We start from the raw sequence: 22,372 nt of genomic DNA on the forward strand, positions 1-22,372 counted from the left end.
CGTGTGACACTAAACTACATATGCTATACGCTAGACGGTGGGGTAGCCTCGTGTTTAAAGCATTCTCTCGTCACACAAAAGATTGGATTCGATTCCCCCACATTGGTACTCAGTGTGTGAAGTCCATTTCTGGTGGTCCCCGCCGTGATATTGCTGGAATATTAATAAAAGCGACGTAAAAACATACTCATTCACTCATGGTGTCCCCTGTCGGGATTTGTCACGGCTTCGAATTGAGTGTAAAACTATACTCGTTCACTCACTCGTGGAAATGAAAACGCGCAGCAAGTTCTCCTCATTAAAATTAATATCATTACATTTATAATGTTTGAAGTTTAATTTAATTTAACTGAGGGACCGGTGGTTAGCAGGGTTAGAAACCCACACGAAAAGGAAAGTCACCAGGGGAAAGGAAATGACCGATAACATCAGCTATATTTGTGTTAAAACACCCACACACTTGAACTACAGAGCGTAAACTGGAGGAGAGGTGGAGACAGGGGAAGAGAAAAAACAACGCGGTACATTTAAAAGGCAAGATGTACGTATGTGTGTCTGATGGGGTGCAGATGTGTATAAGGGGTGATGGTGAGGGGGTAGGGGTGCACAGGTGTATATGGGGTGATGGAGTGGAGTAGGGGTGCAGATGTGTGCATGGGGTGATGGAGTGGGGGTAGGGGTGCATATGTGTATATGGGGTGATGGAGTAGAGGTAGGGGTGCAGGTGTGTATATGGGGTGATGGAGTGGGGGTAGGGGTGCACATGTGTATATGTGGTGATGGAGTAGGGGTAATGGTGCACATGTGTATATGGGGTGATGGGGTAGGGGTAATTGTGCACGTGTGTATATGGGGTGATGGAGTGGGGTAGGGGTGCTCATGTGTATGTGGGGTGATGGAGTTGGGGTAGGGGTGCACATGTGTATATGGGGTGATGGAGTGGGGGTAAGGGTGCACGTGTGTATATGTGGTGATGGAGTGGGGGTAGTGGCGCACGTGTGTATATGGGGTGATGGAGTGGGGTAGGGTTGCACATGTGTATATGGGGTGATGGAGTTTGACGAAGATGCTCATGTGTGTATGGGGCGATGGAGTGGGGGTAGGGGTGCACATATGTATATGGGGTGTTGGAGTAGGGTAGGGGTGCACATGTGTATAGGGGGTGATGGAGTGGGGGTAGGGGTGCACATGTGTATATGGGGTGTTGGAGTAGGGTAGGGGTGCACATGTGTATATGGGGTGATGGAGTGGGGGTAAGGGTGCACGTGTGTATATGGGGTGATGGAGTGGGGGTAGGGGCGCACGTGTGTATATGGGGTGATGGAGTGGGGTAGGGGTGCACATGTGTATATGGGGTGATGGAGTGGAAGAGCGATGTATATGGCGTGTTGAATAGAGTTGTTGCTAATGAACTAAGATATGTGAAGTATATTGTCACACCACAAGGAGACATTCCGAAATAGTCTGACCTAAGTGCCACAGACCTTACAAAACTGCCGATCACTGCATTATTAAGCTACATAACGCGATAATTAGTATAACGAAAACGAAAGTAACAATTTAACAATTCAAAGTCGACTCTATTTCTGTCTTGACAGAGGTCATAATTTGGTGTCTGGATTTCAGAATATGCTGTGTCTCGATTTTAAGGGTTCTGAGAAAATAGGTTCTGACACAATACCACAAAGGGTTATCGCTCTTACTAAACAAAAACCGTACTTAATTCATAACAAGATGGTGGGACTGTATTTTCCTTTGATTCCGATATACATGCACACAATATGATTCCCTTTTGCTTACCAATCACTTAAAAACGTAATTTTCGCTTTCCATAATAATACCCAATACATACGTATCTAAAGAAAATTGACATTGATTAGCGCTTGTCTGCTGCATAAAGGCGCTCTCAGCAATATTCCAGCTATATGACGGCGGTCTGTAATTAATCGGGACAATCCAGTGATTGATATGAGCATCGATCCACGCTTTTGGGATACGATGACATGCATCAACCAAAGTAAGCGAGCTTGACCACCCAATCGCGTTAGTCGCCACATGGGTTGCTGAAGACCAGTATGTTACGTGTGCGTCCAACCAATCGCCTATAGAACTGTGTGATCTGATGGTAAGACAGTGAAACAGGACTGTTTGTAGTGGAATTGCCAAGAATACACTCTTTCAGGATTAACGAGTGAGGGAGTCAGTATTGTTTTACACCGCTTTTAGCAATATTCCAGCACTATCACAGCAGGGGACACCAGAAATGGGCTTCAGAAATTGTACCCATGTCGGGAATCGAACCCGGGTCTTTGGCGTGACGAGCGAACGCTTTAAGCACCAGGCTACCCGACTTCGCTAGGTTATGATGGAATGAAGGAATGATGGATACGTAGATGGGTTCCATTACTTCATGGCAACGTCCACAACCAGTGTCAGACAGAGTGGTTTCTGATACTCACCGGGAACTTCCGGCACAACAACCAGCAGGGAGAGCTCAAAGTTCATTTCAATATTTAAGTTATTTCTGTTCATTTGAAATCTGCTCTTAAAGAGGTCATTGGCCTGGAGGAAATACCAGCAGCCAGCATTGCAACTTCATGTGTTAATATGTCCGATGCCTTATCACCACGTAATTCTATTAAAATCATGTTTTAGCAACGTTTACAGATAACAACACCCAGTGAACTTATATTAGATATGCAGAAAGTTGCACCAATCCCTCCTCCAGGTTGTTGAATTGCGAGAGCGAGCAATGTATTCGGTTTAGGTCTAAAATATCGTCGTCGCAACAATCATCAGTATCGTCATCAACAGTGTCGACGCCATCGTTATTTTGCGCAGCACTGTGGATCATATATTGTTGCAAATAAGATGATTAATGCAAATAATGTTTTTGATTTTCACTCACATAATTTTCGTCTCAAATTGGAATTAGATAAGACAGTAAACTACGGTTATAACGAACTCAAAGGGACCACTAATTTTAGTTCGTAATAACCGTAGTTCGTTATAAGCATACATACAGCATATATACAAGAAATGACCGGGACTAAAAAATAAGTTCATTATATCCGTCAGTTCGTTATAAGCGTGTTCGTTATAAACGTAGTTTACTGTAATGTGATATTTTGGCCCCATACGATTGATTCTCATGGTTGTATGCTAGTGAAAAAAAATTAAGGACCACCTATTTCTTTTATATTACTATAGTTATTATGTCTGTAATGTCCTTTTTGCAGTATACTTGAACATGAAATATGACAACTCACCTAACAGATGTTGATTTAAACATATTTATTTTCACATAAAATGTGAAATTGGATGGGTAAACAAGCGAAGCGATTATGTTAATACCGCTCCATTACACAGAAGACATAAAACAACAAATACATCAATGAAGCTAAGGTTAGCAGTAACAAATGAATTGTACATGCCAAGCTAGATGTATACATATAATAAATTATTTGCATTTTATATTAAACAATTCATTTAATTTAAATTTGATATAAAGTTTTGAATAGAATCCACTATTTGGAATTGCTTTTCCTTACTCAAATACGAATTTCTGCATATCACTGTTTGTAAAGAATAACCATGTTGGTAAAAAGTTTATTTCGAAGAATATAGTAATTTGTACACAAAAAAGAAGAAGTGTAAAGCATCTTGGGAATGATATATCCATAAGAGAAGGTTTTTGTATCCAAGATATATCTATCATACTGATCTGCGTTAAGATCGCTGCAGCCAAGCCTGAGGCGACTGTGAATAATTTGACATACCGGTGTATATCATTATCTCCCCTTACGTGAAGCAAATTCTTAAATTGTGTAACGGTCTCTGTCCCCGTTAGGTTTTCTGGTAACATGTTCCAAAGTTGTGTTGTATCTGGTATAAATTAATCTGCATAAGCTTTTGTTTTACACTTCACTGTTTGAAGATTAGTTTTATCCCTAACAGATGTGCTGGAACTGTTATGATTGTCAGAAGTGTGTACGTCTCCTACCAATAGTAATGGAGTGTTACTAAAACTAGGTGAGCGAGTATGGTTTGGCGCCGCTTTTAGAAATATTCCACTGATATCACGGCGGAGGACACATTGCACCCACGAACCCAGGCCGTCGGCTTCCCCGCAACACCACCGCCCCTTAGGTCCACATCGGGTCCGCTACCTACGAAATCGCGGGTTTTGCTAAGTGCACGTGGGTGCCCACTACATACCCAGAGTGAGTTGTTTAACCAATATTAAAGCTATATCAAGGCGGTTAGTATACATAATCGTGTACATCTTCCCGAGGCAAGAGAATTAACTGACTATAAAAGTCCAGTTTCCACCCTTGCCGAACTAGGCTGGTATTATGGAGTTACATTTTGGCTGGACTAACGAGTCTATGCATAGTCCAATCAAATCCAATCACCGAAATCGAAATCCGGTTCGTAAACTGTCGAGCAGATTTCGATCGATTGCAGGATTTGCAAAGCATGTGCACCGCCAACTCGTTGTCAGCAGATATTTTCCAAATCTTTTCATGTTTTTAATCAAATTGCTCACGTGATTTGATGCATTTCGCGATGTAAGACACGTTTTATCACAATATAGATATTGATTATCGGTCAGATCATCCTGACTTGGGCGCCACCATTTTGTGTGAAGCAAACGCAAGGGATACGAGAGGTGGTATCTGATTGGTCCATAGGAGAGGCTTAGAAGGGACATAACTGGTAATAGCCACTGGTGGCGCTACGATCGAGCCCAGTAATTCCAGCCTAGTTCGGCAAGGGTGAAAACTGGGCTTTTAAAGTCAGTTAACTCTCTAGCCTCGGGAAGATGAATCACGTATCGACTGTGCAAACCAGTGACAAAAAGCGAGCCACGGGCCACTGCATATGGCCACGATGACTTTCAATCGACGAGCAACAGTATCGGACCTTGCTGGTACACTAGAGGTGGCGATCACCAGTGTAACACCTGCACACAATATTTGCACACTAAATATGATGGGGGCGAGTGTAGGACCTCGACACAATATTTGCAAACCAGATGTGGAGCACCAGTGTAGGACCTACACACAATGTTTGCACACTTGATGTGAAGCACCAGTGTAGGACCTACACACAATGTTTGCAAACTTGATGTGAAGCACCAGTGTAGGACCTACACACAATGTTTGCACACTTGATGTGGAGCACCAGTGTAGGACCTACACATAATGTTTGCACACTTGATGTGATGAGCACCAGTTTACGGCCCACACACAATATTTGCAAACTAGATGCGGTGAGCACCAGTGTAGGACCTAGACACAGTGTTTGCACATCCGATGTGGTGGGCACCGGTATAGGACCTCGACACAGTGTTTGCACACCAGAGGTGATGAGCACCAGTAATCGGCCCACACACAATGTTTGCACACCAGATGTGGTGATCAACTATGTAGGACTCACACACAATGTTTGCACACCAGATGTGGTGATCAACTATGTAGGACTCACACACAATATTTGCACACTTGACGTGGAGCACCAGTATAGGACCTCGACACAGTGTTTGCACACCAGAGGTAGCAAGCACAAGTACAGGACCTACACAGAATATTTGCACATGGAGAGGTTGCAAGCACAAGTACAGGACCTCGACACAGTGTTTGCATACTAGATGTAGCAAGCACAAGTACAGGACCTACACACAATGTTTGCACATGGAGAGGTGGCAAGCACAAGTACAGGACCTACACACAATATTTGCACATGGAGAGGTAGGTAGCACAAGTACAGGGCCTACACTCAATATTTGCATATGGAGAGGTAGTAAGCACACGAGAGGTAGCAAGCACAAGTAAAGGACCTGTTCACAACGTTTGTACATGGAGAGGTAGTAAGCACTAAGGAGGTAGCAAGCACAATTACAGGACCTGTACACAACGTTTGTACACGAGAGGCAGTAAGCACAAGTACAGGACCTGTACACACAATGATTGTGATCACCAGTCTCGGACCTACACACAATGATTGTGATCACCAGTCTCGGACCTACACACAATGATTGTGATCACCAGTCTCGGACCTACACACAATGATTGTGATCACCAGTCTCGGACCTACACACAATGATTGTGATCACCAGTCTCGGATCTACACACAATGATTGTGATCACCAGTCTCGGACCTACACACAATGATTGTGATCACCAGTCTCGGACCTACACACAATGATTGTGATCACCAGTCTCGGACCTACACACAATGATTGTGATCACCAGTCTCGGACCTACACACAATGATTGTGATCACCAGTCTCGGACCTACACACAATGATTGTGATCACCAGTCTCGGACCTACACACATCGTTTTCACACGGAGGGTGGTGAGCACCAGTACAGTACCTCAATCTACACAAGTTTGCACACTGGAGGAGGTGAGCATCGGTGTAGGACCTAGACAAATGTTTGCATACTAGCCCTGCTCACAAACGCCCAGTATGACAAGTTCGTCACCCGCATGACAACCCTTCTCTGAGGAATGTTAATTGCGAATTTGATGCCTGAAATGGTTACACCAGTAGGGCTGTTCGCAGCTTAACCCTATCCCAACAATTACCTGGGCCACTCGTATGTAGTTACGGTAACAATAATGCTGGTCAATCTGAACTGAACTTTATTACGATCAGGCCACAGCCTTTGGCATTAGAGGTACAGTGATAAAAAGATATTTATTTCTATAAAGTGGAGGGATTGGCTAACAGGCAAATTTTGCTTATGTGAATGCCTCTCCCAAACATGATACACATACAAATTACAATGTATTGAAAGTGACATAAGAAACAGCATAAGTATATAATTGACATTAAAGATAGGTACTGCTCTGTAAGTGTTTAATTACTGGATTATCCTTCGTAACTACAGCTACGTTATTATTTACATCCAGCACAACAACATCACAGTATCATACAGCAAAGCCAACATCTCAGGCAAAATCTCTAAATTGGCCAAAAGATAGAATAAAACTGTCCACTGATTTCAAAATTTCAAGATTTATAATACATATTTTCCCTTAATGCACTGTTTAAGGGACACGTAAGAAAGAAATGAAGTGTATCTTGTATGTAAAATGCAATCATAAGATATATAATGTACAATTTACACACATGTACAGACCTGCGCTTGGTGGTGACAAATATATACACAAAAAATATATATAGTATTTAGAGTAATACAGCAGCCCCTAACGCAATTCATTTTCTAAATATAGCCATTATATTGTGTGCAAAACATAGATTATTTTCTTAGTGTTCCCAAGTTTGAGCTATTAAAGAGATACTTCATTTTCTATACATTTGGTTTAGTATAAAACGATTTCTGAACAAAACATATCCTATCTTCATGAAATGCCTGACATACAAATAGGTAGTGAAGTTCATGTCATCGATGACTGCACAAGTTACATTTCCGATCAATTAGTGGGATATTTTCCCATCTTCCGGTCTCAACCGGCAGATCGATATTTGACTTCCTGAATATTTGTAACATTCTCCGGTTAGATTCTTGCAAATAAAATAAACGCTGCTCCTATTTTAAATCTGTAGATTTCATAATATCAGATGTAGAAGATGAAGATGTTTATCAGATACAACATGGCCAAGAGTACAATACATGAGATAAAAACCCTTGCACATGGACAGGTGGGACAAATGTTATACTATCTCAATACAATATTTATGATAGATTATACAAGCAGATTTATTTTCAAACATATAGCAATACTTTTAATCAGCTTAGCATTGTTTGTTGGTACTAGTTGATTGAATTTTGCTCGTGACACTAGAGTGAGTGAGTGAGTGAGTATGGTTTTACGCCGCTTTTAGCAATATTCCAGCAATATCACGGCGGGGGACACCAGAAATGGGCTTCACACATTTTACCCATGTCGGGAATCGAACCCGGGTGTTCGGCGTGACGACGTGACACTGGATACATGTAATAGTAGCTAGGAATGTAGAGCTTTCTGCAATGGTTTTTGGATCTTCTTTGTGTTTATATACATGTATTGGTTTAATTACACCATAAAGCCATTTCTCTGGGAAAATACCAGTACCATGTTAAAAAGTTTCTTATTTATGTTTACAAATACATCAATAGTGGAGGTAAAATACTCAGTGATAAAATTTCAAGTCCTTGTGCTTTGTCCTTATAAAGCTTTTTAACTCACGATATATTTTCGTCTTTTGTTATCACGGAATTTAGTGTTGTGCTGTCCTCAGTAATAACGTTCGGCAAATTATCATAACGTAAATCTTCAACAGCTGATTCTTCATTTAGGGCTTTGAAATATGTAAATAGGGAAAATGAGGGTCTATCACTTTTCTCAATCTCAATCTCATTTTTTAAAAATATTTTTTAAAAGTTGTTTTAGACGATTTTGATTGGTTATCGATATTTTGCATATCTTAACATCCGCTTTTTATTTTGAAATGTCTTACTACGTTTGAATATTCGCTTATCTTCAGAAGGGTTGCCAGTCCCCATTGAGCTTGAGCAGTGACCCTCGAACTGTTTTCACAGGACGTAAAATCTCGGTTAGCTGCGACCCTGAAGGGGATTAACAGTAATGCTGTTTTAACAAGGAGACAGGGCATGTCAAGCACACATGACACACCAGGGGTTGGGGTGGTGGTTGGGGCTGTCAATTAATCGAGGATGAGCTAAACCCAGCCATGTTACTGTGACTGTTATAGTCAACATTATTCACTTGATTACTATGCATAATAAAGGATTACAAAACTGTTTGAAAGACAGTTTACAAGTTGTCACCGTTGTTTCTTTATTTGGTCAAGACTATCAATATAAACCCGCACTTCGTACAACTTCACGTGAGCGGAGATACAGCTATCCCCTTTAGTAAACTAGCGATAAAAAGCAAAAGCAAAGCTCCATAACCAAAACATGTCATACCAAGTGGGACGCAAGTTAGATGGGCAAATGGCTATACAAAATTCAGCCCAAGATCCACCAAAAGCTAAACTCATATTCAAATGAAAGAAAAAAGGTGAAATTGCCATCTCATGCCTCACAAAAAGCACTACAACAAGGTTTGTCCATGATGCTGAAACCATTGCTCACTTCTTACTGGAATGTCAAGACCACGCCCTAGCCCGGGTTAAAACAAGAATTGCTGTTAGATCCGCTATCTGTCATAGATCTCATGAAACCAAGAGATGCAATAGCGATGGCCAAATTAACACTGAGGTTCTAAGAGATGGACAGCTACTTGAAAGTATATAAACAGAGCAGCCAAAGACAGAAATGTAATTACATGTATATCAATATACGAAAATAGAAATAATGTCAAAAAAACAAACAAAATGTACAAAAAAAACAACCCAGAAATTATGTGAATACCAAACTCACAATAGATATGATAACCCTACTTACACACATGAGTCCCAAAGAGGGACAGGTCAGCCGAAATTGTTAAGGCAGAAGGCGACCTCTTAAACACTTAAAGCAACAACAACAGTTCACATAATTACAAACTGTTAAATGCGCAGGTAAAACCTTTAGTTTGTATCCAACAAACAGGGTGGCCCAAAAGCTTGCATATCAGGATTATAAGTAGAGACTCAATAAACGGAGAGATACCAATACCCACTGGAGATGTTGTGTTCATGCTTGTGAAGATCGTAGTCGACAAATTCCTGGCCATTCTCAAAGACAAAGTGAAGAATGATAGCAGATCCATCCCTTATATCAGAAAGATCTAAAAGAAAGGACTAGCTCTGAGTCAGTATACTGTGTGTGAGTGGGGTATTTATGTTAAAACTGCCGCATGAGATCTCAGTGCGCTAGGACTATAATATTCGTCTTCTTCTTCTATAAATTCATTAATCAGGACTAGTACAGACAGCCAAGGTTAAACTTCACCTCTACGACAGATTGAAGATGAAGAAGTTGCCGCTACCGTTCTAGGTCCAAGGACATTCCCCCTTTGCCACGTCATCAGTTGATTTATAAATATTGCACGTTACCTTTTTGGTTTTACTACCCCGAATCCTAATCGCTAAGACTTCTGCACATATAACAAACAAATATGGTGCAAGTGGGTGGCTTTGTCTACTCCCTCTTTCTGTTGAGAAATATCCACATTGTAAAACAAGGGATTAAATATTTTCAGCAGATGTCCCAAATACGTGGAAGCATTTTTCCAGGAATTTCTCGACATTAAATTTGATATAGGCGCCCTCGTATATCTCCATTCATAGAAGCGCCGTTAATTAACTTTATTTATATTCCTTCCTTTTATAGGAAACCTGGAACAGCCTCCGTCGCCTTGCGGTAGAGTTTTCGCCCATAAAGCGGAAGGTTGGGAGAAAGACGTTAAATGATGGTTCTTGATCTTACCCTGCCTGGCGCTCGGCATTAGGGGGTTTAAACAAGGACTGATGGCTCGGAGTCATTACACACACACACACACACACACGCACGCACCCACGCACGCACGCACGCACGCACGCACACACACACACACACACACACACACACACACACACGCACAATCACGCACGCACGCACACTTTCCCTTTGACAATCATACAATCATGTAAGTATTCCTTGTCTTGTGTAAGTGATAATTCAACAGTTCATTCTGCAGTGAATCACCCAGGGATTTGCCATTCTTCAGACTAGAACGCATAGTAACTATTCTCCACAAATAGTAACTTTGGAATATCGCTTGGAAGAGTATAAGACAGTTCAACATCGATTCATTCTTTCTCTTTTTAATTTTTTTGATGAAGATTGTTTACTTTAAAAAAATACTATACTGATCTGTTGTTACTTTCTGTGTAGTAATAAAATCCTATTCACTCATTTATGTTTACGTTAATTCTATTTTCCAAACTACAAAAGTTGTTTCTCTTATACCACAACTAAGTTCACCATATTGTTTCATGGCATCAGATATAGAATTCTTCCCAAGTCCTTAAAAGCGAAGATCTTTATTTAAAGAACTATTAAACTTCCTTAGCTCTCTGCCCCTTTTAACATAATTACATTTACATTCAAGCACGATTGAATTGGCAGATCTATAACCTGCGATCTTTCTTACATCGCCTACATATGGCATAACCTCTTGTTTATTATGAGATTAAAATCTCCACCGTGTATAAAAAAAATCACTTCCAAATTCATTGCGGGCAGCAAATATTTTACTCTAAAACTCGGGAGTATCCTTATTTGGCCCTCTGACCCCCCAGACCCACCTCCCTCGCGACTCTTTCCTTTGGACTGCAGTAACAATGGTTGTGGTCCTATGTCCTGTTTCCTGACTGGGGGCAAAATGGGTACCCTTTAAACGAATATTCTTTTCTTCTGTTCTGAATTAGGTACAACGGCACCTTTCATTAAAAGATGTAAAATCGGTTATCATTCGTTTTGATTTTCTGGGTGTCTGCTTATTGAATATAGCATTTGGCTTTTACAATTTGATTTGTACATTCTGTTATATCAAAGTATGTTTGTGCAATCTGGTTTTTCCATAAACGTATAAAAAATAATTAATTTGTCCCTGAATAAAAATAATATATTATAACCAGGAGATATCTGCAAACGAACAATGGGGATTAGATTATGGACTGAACAATCTGTTCGGTTAGAAGTACATGTGAATAATAGAAGCGCCGTACAATACTGAATGAATATCGTTTCACTCTGTACATTGTTACTGACATTTTACTGTCTGTTGATTGCACTTCTCGCTTGTTGGACAACAACAGAAACTAATAGAGTCAATAAAAAGAAAGTTAACTCAGCTGGTGAACAATGTGTAGAATGATGCCATCTGTGAAGTTGAGTACACCGAGCTCCGTGTTCCATTTTGATGCTCATGAGCACACAAGACACAACAGCGCAGTGGAGGGACTGGGCTAACCTGGGAATATAACGCGTACAGCAGCGCAACTACATCTTTGAGATTTGAAAGTAGACAGATCTACACATGTTATGCTATGCGTTTTCAATTATCAATATGTTTGTAAGATTTAAGAAGTATTTGAAGCAGAAGAAAACGTTATGGTTTCGAATAAAAATACTTTCCAGTGACAGTGTCTGTCCGCCAACCTCAGCGCAGACAATACTTGGAGCACTATGCGTCTGTGACTCCAGGTATGTTTGTGAGGCGGCTTGTCAGTTGCGCTATCTTTTGTAACATCTTCTGTCTATCTAACTGAGAGTTCAAGTCTAAGAGATTTTCTTATCTGTACTGTTCAACCTTATGACGTGTATACAGTGTACTGCACAGCCTCATGCCGTTTATACAGTGTACTGTACAACCTTATGACGTGTATACATTGTTCTGTACAACCTCATGACGTGTATACATTGTACTGTACAACCTCACGACGTGTATACATTGTACTGTACATCCTTATGACGTGCATACATTGTACTGCACAACCTCACGACGTGTATACATTTTACTATACAGCCTCATGTCGTGTATACTTTGTACTGTACAGCCTCACGACGTGTATACATTGTACTGTACAGCCTCATGTCGTGTATACATTGTACTGTACAACATCATGTCGTGTATACTTTGTACTGTACAGCCTCATGTCGTGTATACTTTGTACTGTACAGCCTCATGTCGTGTATACATTGTACTGTACAGCCTCACGACGTGTATACATTGTACTCCACAGCCTCATGCCGTGTATACATTGTACTGTACAACATCATGTCGTGTATACATTGTACTGTACAGCCTCACGACGTGCATACATTGTACTGTACAACATCATGACATGTAAACATTGTACTGTACAACATCATGTCGTGTATACTTTGTACTGTACAACATCATGACGTGTATACATTGTACTGTACAACATCATGACGTGTATACATTGTACTGTACAACATCATGACGTGTATACATTGTACTGTACAACATCATGACATGTAAACATTGTACTGTACAACATCATGACGTGTATACATTGTACTGTACAACCTCACGACGTGTATACATTGTACTGTACAACATCATGACGTGTATACATTGTACTGTACAACATCATGACATGTAAACATTGTACTGTACAACATCATGACGTGTATACATTGTACTGTACAGCATCATGCCGTGTATACATTGTACTGAACATCATCATGACATGTAAACATTGTACTGTACAACTACATGACGTGTATACATTGTACTGAACATCATCATGACATGTATACATTGTACTGTACAGCCTCACGACGCGTATACATTGTACTCCACAGCCTCATGCCGTGTATACATTGTTCTGTACAACCTCATGACGTGTATACATTGTACTGTACAGCCTCACGACGTGCATACATTGTACTGTACAACATCATGACGTGTATACATTGTACTGTACAACATCATGACGTGTATACATTGTACTGTACAGCCTCACGACGTGTATACATTGTTTGTACAACATCATGACGTGTATACGCTGTATTGCACAGCCTCACGACGTGTATACACTGTACTGCAGAACCTCACGACGTGTATACATTGTACTGCAGAACCTCACGACGTGTATACATTGTACTGCACACTAAACATTCAGGACTAATTTAGTATGTGTATATATACTAACGGAAAAAAGTAACTGTGCAACATCTGAAATTAAATAATACATCTTTTAATAAATATTTATGAAGACATCTCCTCGACTTTAAGGTCGTGATTCACAGTTTTCGGTTGCATGTTAATGTACGGTACACAATGATTGTTTAGCTATCAGGTGCTCATATAAACACGTTAGTTTAACCGTAAATAACGCTTACGCAATGTCATGGCTTGCTGACAATCAACGTCTACGCGCCGTGGGTATACTGAAAACAGAAATGGCATAAAATGAAGTTGCCAGACATTTTAATTTTCATCGAAACAGTATCATCTCTTTGGAGACATTATCTACAGCGGAACAACACTCATGGCTTGGCAGGGCCGGTCGTACAAGGGTATCGCAACACGTCAACGGACAACGATACGATTGATGCACGTATGGAATTGATACCAAACTGCCACATTACCATCTCGGAGCAGTCCTGGGTTGATGCCAGTGAAGGAGCTGGGCTTAACGCCGCTTTTAACATTATTCCAGTGATATCGCGACGCGTCTGCTTACTGTGGGAGGAAAGCCCGAAGTGATGCAGGTCTCAGACGTTAACCACATCGGTGAAACCCACGAGCTCGGGTATGGTGCTGACAAACCTAGAAACATAATCGGGGCGAACCGGGATTCGAACCCACAATCATAGGTTTCTAGCGTGCCAAAGGGCCGCAACTGGCGGCGCCTTAGACGACTGGGCCACCCGTGCTCCCTGAGACCAATACGTGATAATTTTCACTGTCAGGCACACTTAGCTTGGTGTAGCCAGCATCTGAGGTTCAGAAGACAAGACTGGGACAGTGTACTGTTCGAGGATGATTGCAGGCTTCATCTGGACAGCTCTGGTGGTCTTCCAAGGATCAACTGGCGTCCAGCAGAACGTTTTAGCGACGCTTCTGTTTCTCAACATCGTAAGTCTAGGTTGGAGGTGTAATGGTATGGGGTGGCATTAGAACTTATGGGGAATACAACTCATCATTGTTAATGGCAATTTGAATGGCGTACGTTACCGTTCGAGATCATGTTCTACCTTGCAAATGCAGTGTCGTAACGTCATGTTGCAGCAAGATAATGCCCACCCACAGGTTGCACGTGGTGTAACGTTTTGAGGCAGCATAACATTGCTGTACTGTCATTGCCGGTTGTTTCTCCAGGCCTCTCCCCAGTAGAACATGTGTGGGGCCAATCTTTGGTTGACATTTGGAACAATATCCCCCAGACTGTTTACAATCATCTGGTGTTTTAAATGCACCACCGTTGCCTCGTCAAATGGTGGTCACACCTGATACTGATATTATCACTTAGATTGTTACACTACCCCTCTATAACAGTGTGCAGCTCTGTCTCCTATTACCAAGTATGGGTTTTTTCAATGAATTAGTTACGATACAACATTCATCAGATGAGCGACCAAATATTACGTTGTTATCTTAAATAACAGAACATTTACACTACTTTACACCACAGTTACTATTTCCGATAGTATATTTGGATCAAGAACACACCAGTCGTTTTCGTGAGGATACCTTATTGGTGATTGCCTAAGGATTCTAGATCCTCTTTGATGAGTAGGAAAAATGTGTCATTGGTGTGGCTTCAATTCAAAAGCATAAACATCCTGTCAGTTCAAGTATGCAACCATCTTGAGATGTTACATTCATAGTCAGTTTACCAGATCCTTCGAGTGGTGTAATATCTTATGCCCGATTTCAATACTAAGATCACAGATGTAGTACTTGTGACGACTTTAAACAGTAATTGTAGTTGTAGGAACGTTATGTATGGCATACAGCGTGGTTACACAACGAAACATATTATAAAAAATCAGCAATGAACAATAAACCGACCCTAATGTGAGTACGTGAGTAGGGTTTAACAGCGCTTTGAACAGTATTCCAGTTATATCACAGGATGTCAGCTTGATGTGGGGGAAGGACTTGAGTGATGGAGGTCTCAGACTTTCACTACTATGGTGAAAGGTGGTGACAAACATAGCAACATAATCGGGGCGAACCGGGACTCGAACCCACGATCATAAGTTTCCCGCCTGCCGAAGGGACGAACAGCGAATTGCGGTGCCTTAGTCGACAGGGTTACCCGTGCCCCCAGCAGAATAAAGTAATATGATACACTGGCCAAATCATCAACAGTGAATGGCTGCACCAGTGCTTGTTGTCTAATAGACGATGTGGTTGATATGAAGCAGATGGTCAACACAGAAACACAGCTCTACTGTGAGATAGCATTGCCATCCTTTCTGAAAAGAAAGTGAGCAGAAAAACCCGTGGTTGTTGCCTATATTCTTGAAATTTAAATGTTATTCGCAGTACAAGAAGATTATGAATATGTTCTCGCCTGCATAAAATGTTTTGAATATATCTTTTTTCCTATTATTGTTCCATTTACAAACTTGGATGGATGGATGGATGGTGGATGGATGGATGGATGGATGGATGGATGGATGGATGGATGGATGGATGGATGGATGGTTTGAAGAATTATAGATAGATAAATATTTCACAGAGTATACACTATGAGTTCTTGTCAAGACAACGAGAGAATTATATGCACAGGAGAACAATGGATGATGCACTGAATCTGCATGCAATCATCTACAACGACATCCTCATAAACTGCAGATAAACAAAGACAATGTTCACACACATGTATGACTCTTTCATATTTGATATGGTCCATCGCAAGCTAACAACGACTGTGTTATCGTTAAAGACAATCTGAGGTTTGCCTCTGTAAATCTCTGTGGTATCCATGACGATTATGTTTGTTGTTGTTGAACGCCGCGCCCAGCAACATCAAACTCATGTTCATAATTAGTCACCCCTATACTAAGAAGCATAAATCACAATAATTATGAGCATGGGTATATATGACGACGGTCTATAAATAAACCAGTGATTGACATCATGAGCGACGATCTATGCAATTGGCACTGCTAAGGCGTCGTGATTCGCTGTGCAGAGTTGCGTCCCTTGGGCACGCTAGAATTCTATGATTGTGGGTTCGAATCCCGGTTCGCCCGATTATGTTTCAAGGTTTCTATATCAGTGCTCGTGGGTTTCACCGAAGTGGTAAACGTCGGAGACCTGCATCACTTTGGGCTTTCCTCCAACATTAAGCTGACACGCCGCGATATAACTGGAATACTGTTAAAAGCGGCATTAAACCCTGCAGTAGTATAGGGAGTGAAGTTCTGCCACACTGCCCCCCAAATAATGCTAATACAGAGGTATTTCTTTATGCTAACACCGCGATGCGATGCAATGATGGTCATGGATCAAGATGCATATCCAGGAAACAATCTCCAACCAGTTCTTTGGTTTTGGCTTAGAATACTTGGCTCGCTTGTTGTCTTCCCTGCTCTATTAACTTTTTTCTCTTCTTCACTAATGCCACTGGTCTTACGAGAATTTGATCGAATCTCCTGCTTCGTTGCGTTGTATTTGGTGAGTTCTGACAACACTGTACGAGAGCCCTCCTCAGATATCTTACAGCCAATGCTGTTGAGATATGATCCTCAATGCTATTTAACTTTGCTTCAACGAGTACACGAATACTTTCATGTTTTAATGCTTTCTTTTGCAACTGACGTGAAATAAATTTAAGACCTATTCTTGCCAGTCCAGAGACTTCGGCTGCTTATTCCATGCAAGTACAATAGGCTTGGCAACTATAGTTGATAATAAACCAACACCGGCCACACCAAGTCCCATGCTAGCTATTACAAGTGCAGTGCCACCCTCGAGAGCATTCACAGTTCTGCGATAATATACTGTTTCTATAATCGAAGTCTCAACTCCCTCTCCTCTATTCGATGTTTATGTCACTTATTTGATGTAATCAAAATCCATCAACAGTATCCATAGTCTTTAAATGATCGGCCGACGATGTCTTGAGATTATACATTAGCCTTATTAGGTGTATATTTATAGGGCATAAATATCTTAGTAAGCAAAATGCTCCCCTCCCTATTAACTTGGATGCCAAGGTTTGTAACGGACCTTTCTCCCGACTGAATAATAATAAAACAACGTTGACGTTCGTATTTCTTAAGCCATTTAATTTTTAGACCTGGTAATATCTCGAGGGCATCTTCTGGTGCATACCTAAACATGAATTCCATAAAAAGTGTAGCGCTTGGGGGTATATCCTCCAAGTTCTTTTTAATATCATTGAATTCAGTAACCAAATTTAAGCTAACATCTTTAAATGCTGGGCGACTCAATAACATATGGCTTGGGTCATCTTGCAAGGGAGCGACTAACAGACTCTGCCTTTTTGAGGGAATATAAGCCTCGAGTACGATCCCACTATACATTATCTTAGTTAAATGATGTATGTGCCTTACTCGTCGCCACATATGGTGGGGCAATGACGATATTCTGTAGCCATTCGATTTTTGTTTCGAACATAGTCTATTTATTGTTAGTGGTGTAAGCAAGATTGTATACAGAGTTTTCATGGAGTCTACTAACGTCGACATCATTTAAATCCCCTAGATTAGGTGCTGGTGCTGTGAATATAACTTGCCATCGGTACTGGGTTCATCAAATCCTTCTGTGTCTCCAAGATCGGAAAGCGCAGATGTATTACATTGTCTAAGGTTATGCGTTCCAGGACCTGAAGAATCAAACATTATTTATAATATCAAGTGACACCTTCAAATATCCTACATGTACAGGTTTAATTTTACTTCTGATACAGAAAGTTTGAGCTCTGTAATAATACCCCGCCTTAACTTGTTATACTGCAATGATGAGAAAGATTCTGTTCTACCACTATTGTATTTTCAATCTTTGACTGGAATAACTCTTAATAAAGTTGAAGGACTTTCGAGTTGAATAATATCTGTTCAAGATGGATGCACAACTCTTGATAGGGAACTATGTCCGGTAATTTAACTCCTTGCTCTGTTGTGATGGGAGCAACTTCTCTTCTTATTAATACAAGTATATTTGCTAAGTCCCTATCAAGGTTTATAGAATGTGCTCCACTGCTTAAAATCAGTACAACATTTGACTCATTTAGCGTGAGACTAGCCCCCAAAGGCGTTAACATTTCATCATTGAGTGAGCATACACTGTAATACCCATCAGGTATAGAACAACATTCTTTTTGTAGTAATAACTTATCATTTCCTCTTGCAGTACTTTTATTGGTTCACCGTGGGTAATACGTTACATCACAGAGAGCAGCTTAAAGTTATCCCACCGTGTTATCAAAAGCATGAAGCAGCTGAATAGACTGACTATTCATTATTCCTGGGAATAGTCATGGCCCATAGGAGTAACATATTTTTTGTCTTCTTCTAAGACATCGTCATAATCATTAACGGTTGATTGCAAAAGTTCCTCATTAAGATTCATTAACCTGGTTTCATCAGTACCCCCTTTTACTGCAGTAGTATCAGTTTTCTAGATTAATATCGTCTATTTTTCTATTAAACATAAGGAAACATAAATTCATTATAAACATTGTTTTCGCAATACGGGCGCAAGTTAAATCCACAACGTCGTCTTCAGGATCAATTGGGAGCAATTCGCCAGTCTGTAACTATAACTAATAGTTGGCACACATCTCAGAGGTTGGAAGATTGATATCAATTCCAACATGGATGTTAATTATGTTAAACCCAGCGTATCTAGCAAAATTAATGAGGAGTTAGATGTCATTGAGTAAAACTAACAGAGACGATAACACCGAATATACTGTACATTATTTCAGGGCCAACCAAGAAGTTATAACCGAATCCGAGTCTATAGGCGCATCATAAGATGATTCAATTCAGCGGATACAAGAAACTTTAGAATGCAAGACTAATGGAAGTTCGGGCTGGGGCGTGGATGAAATCGATACTATATCCATGTATTTCGATAAAGCAAATTTTATGCCTTTGAAAGGTGGATCTTATATAGATATACCCTCATATAATAAGAAGAAAACAGTCATAATTAATGTAACAAAATAATTATGATAACTGTTTAAGATGGATGTTAAGACCGCCTTGTTTCCCGTAGATTCTAAAATTGCAAATAGACCTTCGAGCTATCCCCAAAACGATGGACTCAAACTTGAAGGTATAGATGAACCTACGTCAATCTCTCAACTTGATAAGGTGAAAAAGCTATAAATGTTTTCGGACATTTTACTAAAGGAACTGGTACACGGGATAAGCTCCGCCCCAGGACATATTCCCAGAATCAATTCATTTCTGATCGAAAAAGATGGTAAATATAATTATACATGGAAAAAGAGTTTAAGTAGGCTATTATGCAACCAAACAAACATGATGGAAAGACATATTTCTGCAAAAGATGTCTGCTTGGTTATTGCAGACAAGATCTTTTAGAAGCGCATAACGAATACCGCAGAGGTGTTAGGCAGACTGCTATCAGGATCGATATGCCTAAAGAAGGTAAATATATATTAAAATTTGAGTATTATTGTGATCAAATGCCAGTACCGTACATAATTTATGCTGACTTCGAAGCCCTTATCAAACCGATAGAAAATACCCAACACAGTACAGTATGTAGTTTTACATACAAAACTCAAGAACATACTCCTTGTGGGTTTGGATATATAGTTGTAAGGTATGCTTGTAAAACAAATACACCCATGATTTACAGAGGTCAAGATGAGACAGAAAAGTTCCTTGAATAATCAAGGAAAATTTATCGCGTAAACCCATAAGTATGACGAGGGATGTTTGGAGGGCCTATAGGAAGCCAATGAGTTGTCATGTTTGTATTAAATGGGGATTCTGTAAGAGATAATAGTCATGTCACGGGTAATTACAGAAGACCCACGCATAATGAGTGTAACTAGTAACTTAAAATGGATTCTCAAACAATACCAATCCCTATTGTGTTTCATAACCCTAGAGGATATGATTCTCATCGCATCATGCCAGCTATCTCAAAGACCGATGGTGGTTTAACGTGCATTCCTGATAATATCGATATATATATATATATATATATATATATATATATATATATATATATATATATATATAAAATCCTCATTGACTAAAACCATACATAAAATGGACAAGAATGGGAAAGCGAGAACAAAACATGTTAACATGACATTTGTTGCTGAGAAAAGATTATATCCTTACGATTATATGGATTATTGGTCCAGATTTGACGAAACTAAATTACCACCCGTTGATCATTCTATAGTAACTTAACAGAATGTAAAATAACTTATGTTCTGGCGGTGTGGGTTGAATGTAGTTGTAAGAATTTAGGCGATTATCACGATCTGTACTTCAAAAATGATGTATTGTTACTCGCCAATATATTTGAGATATTTAGAAAGACATGTATAAAACAATATGGTTTGGATCTGGCAGGTTATTATTCCAGTCCCCGACTCTCGTGATATGCATTGTTGAAGAAGACCAGTGTAGAACTAAAATTACTCACCGATTATGAAATGCACATGTTTGTTGAGTAAGGATTAAGAGGTGGTATATCAATGATAGCGAAAAGGTATTGTAAGTCAAATAATAAATTAGTAGAAGGATATGATTCAAGTAAACCCGATACGCACATATTATATCTTGATGCAAACAATTTGTACGGATGGGCTATGAGTCAGCCTTTACCCACGAGTGGTTTTGAGTGGGTAAACAATATCAATGTGAATAATGTTCCCACAGAGATTGGATGTCTTAATATCAACACTCCTTGATGGGCAATACTAGGTTAGCTAATGTAGAAAAAACTCGTACCAAATGTGATGGATATTTATAGTCCATTATAGAAATCTCCAGTTCTATCTATCATTAGGCATAAAACTAAAGAAAATACACAGAGTTCTTAAGTTTGATGAAAGACCTTGGATGGAGCCCTATGTAAGCCTGAACACAGATTTAAGAAAGATGGCTTCCAGAGATTTTGAAAAAAATCTATATTAGCTCATAAATAACTCAGTATTCGGTAAAACTATGAAGAATCTAAGGAAGCGTGTTGATGTTAAATTGGTCAGGCATAAAGAGGGAGAAAAACTTAGGAAACTTATAGCTAGTCCAGCTTTTAACAGAAGTAAGATATTTGATATTGACTTAGCAGCATTACATGTGCGCAATCAGTAATCACATAGGACATCAGCATTACATATGCGTAATCTAAACTTCAACAGACCAGTGTACGTTGGTATTGGTATCCATGACTTGTCAAAACAGTTAATGTATCACTTTTATTACAATGAACTAAACAAGCAATACGGTGATAGATGCGAGGTGTAATATACCGATACTGACCCTTGATAATGGAAATACAAACCGAGGATGTGTACAAAGATATGGCAGAAAAAAATAGATATGTACGATACAAGTGATTACCCAAAAGATGCACAGCCCTTGAATAGAAAGCTATCAGGTAAGACGAATGATGAATGTGCTAGAAGTCCTATTGTGGAGTATGTTGGATTAAGACCTAAGATGTATTCTATAAAGAAGTCTGATAATGAGGAGATAAGAAAAGCTAAAGGCATTAAGAAGTATGTAGTATAAAGAAGCATTATTCAATGGTAGAAAATTCAAAAATGAGATAAATACTTTAAGAAACGACAAACACAGGGTATATGGATTATGAATGAACAAGACATCATTATCCCACTTAGAACGAAAGAGATGGATTGATAAGGATGGTGAAACTACCTATGCTTATGGCTACTTAGGGAGGTAATACTGT

This window comes from Haliotis cracherodii, unplaced genomic scaffold (assembly GCF_022045235.1).
Source record: "Haliotis cracherodii isolate W230 unplaced genomic scaffold, xgHalCrac1.p SCAF_11, whole genome shotgun sequence".
NCBI lineage: Eukaryota > Metazoa > Mollusca > Gastropoda > Lepetellida > Haliotidae > Haliotis > Haliotis cracherodii.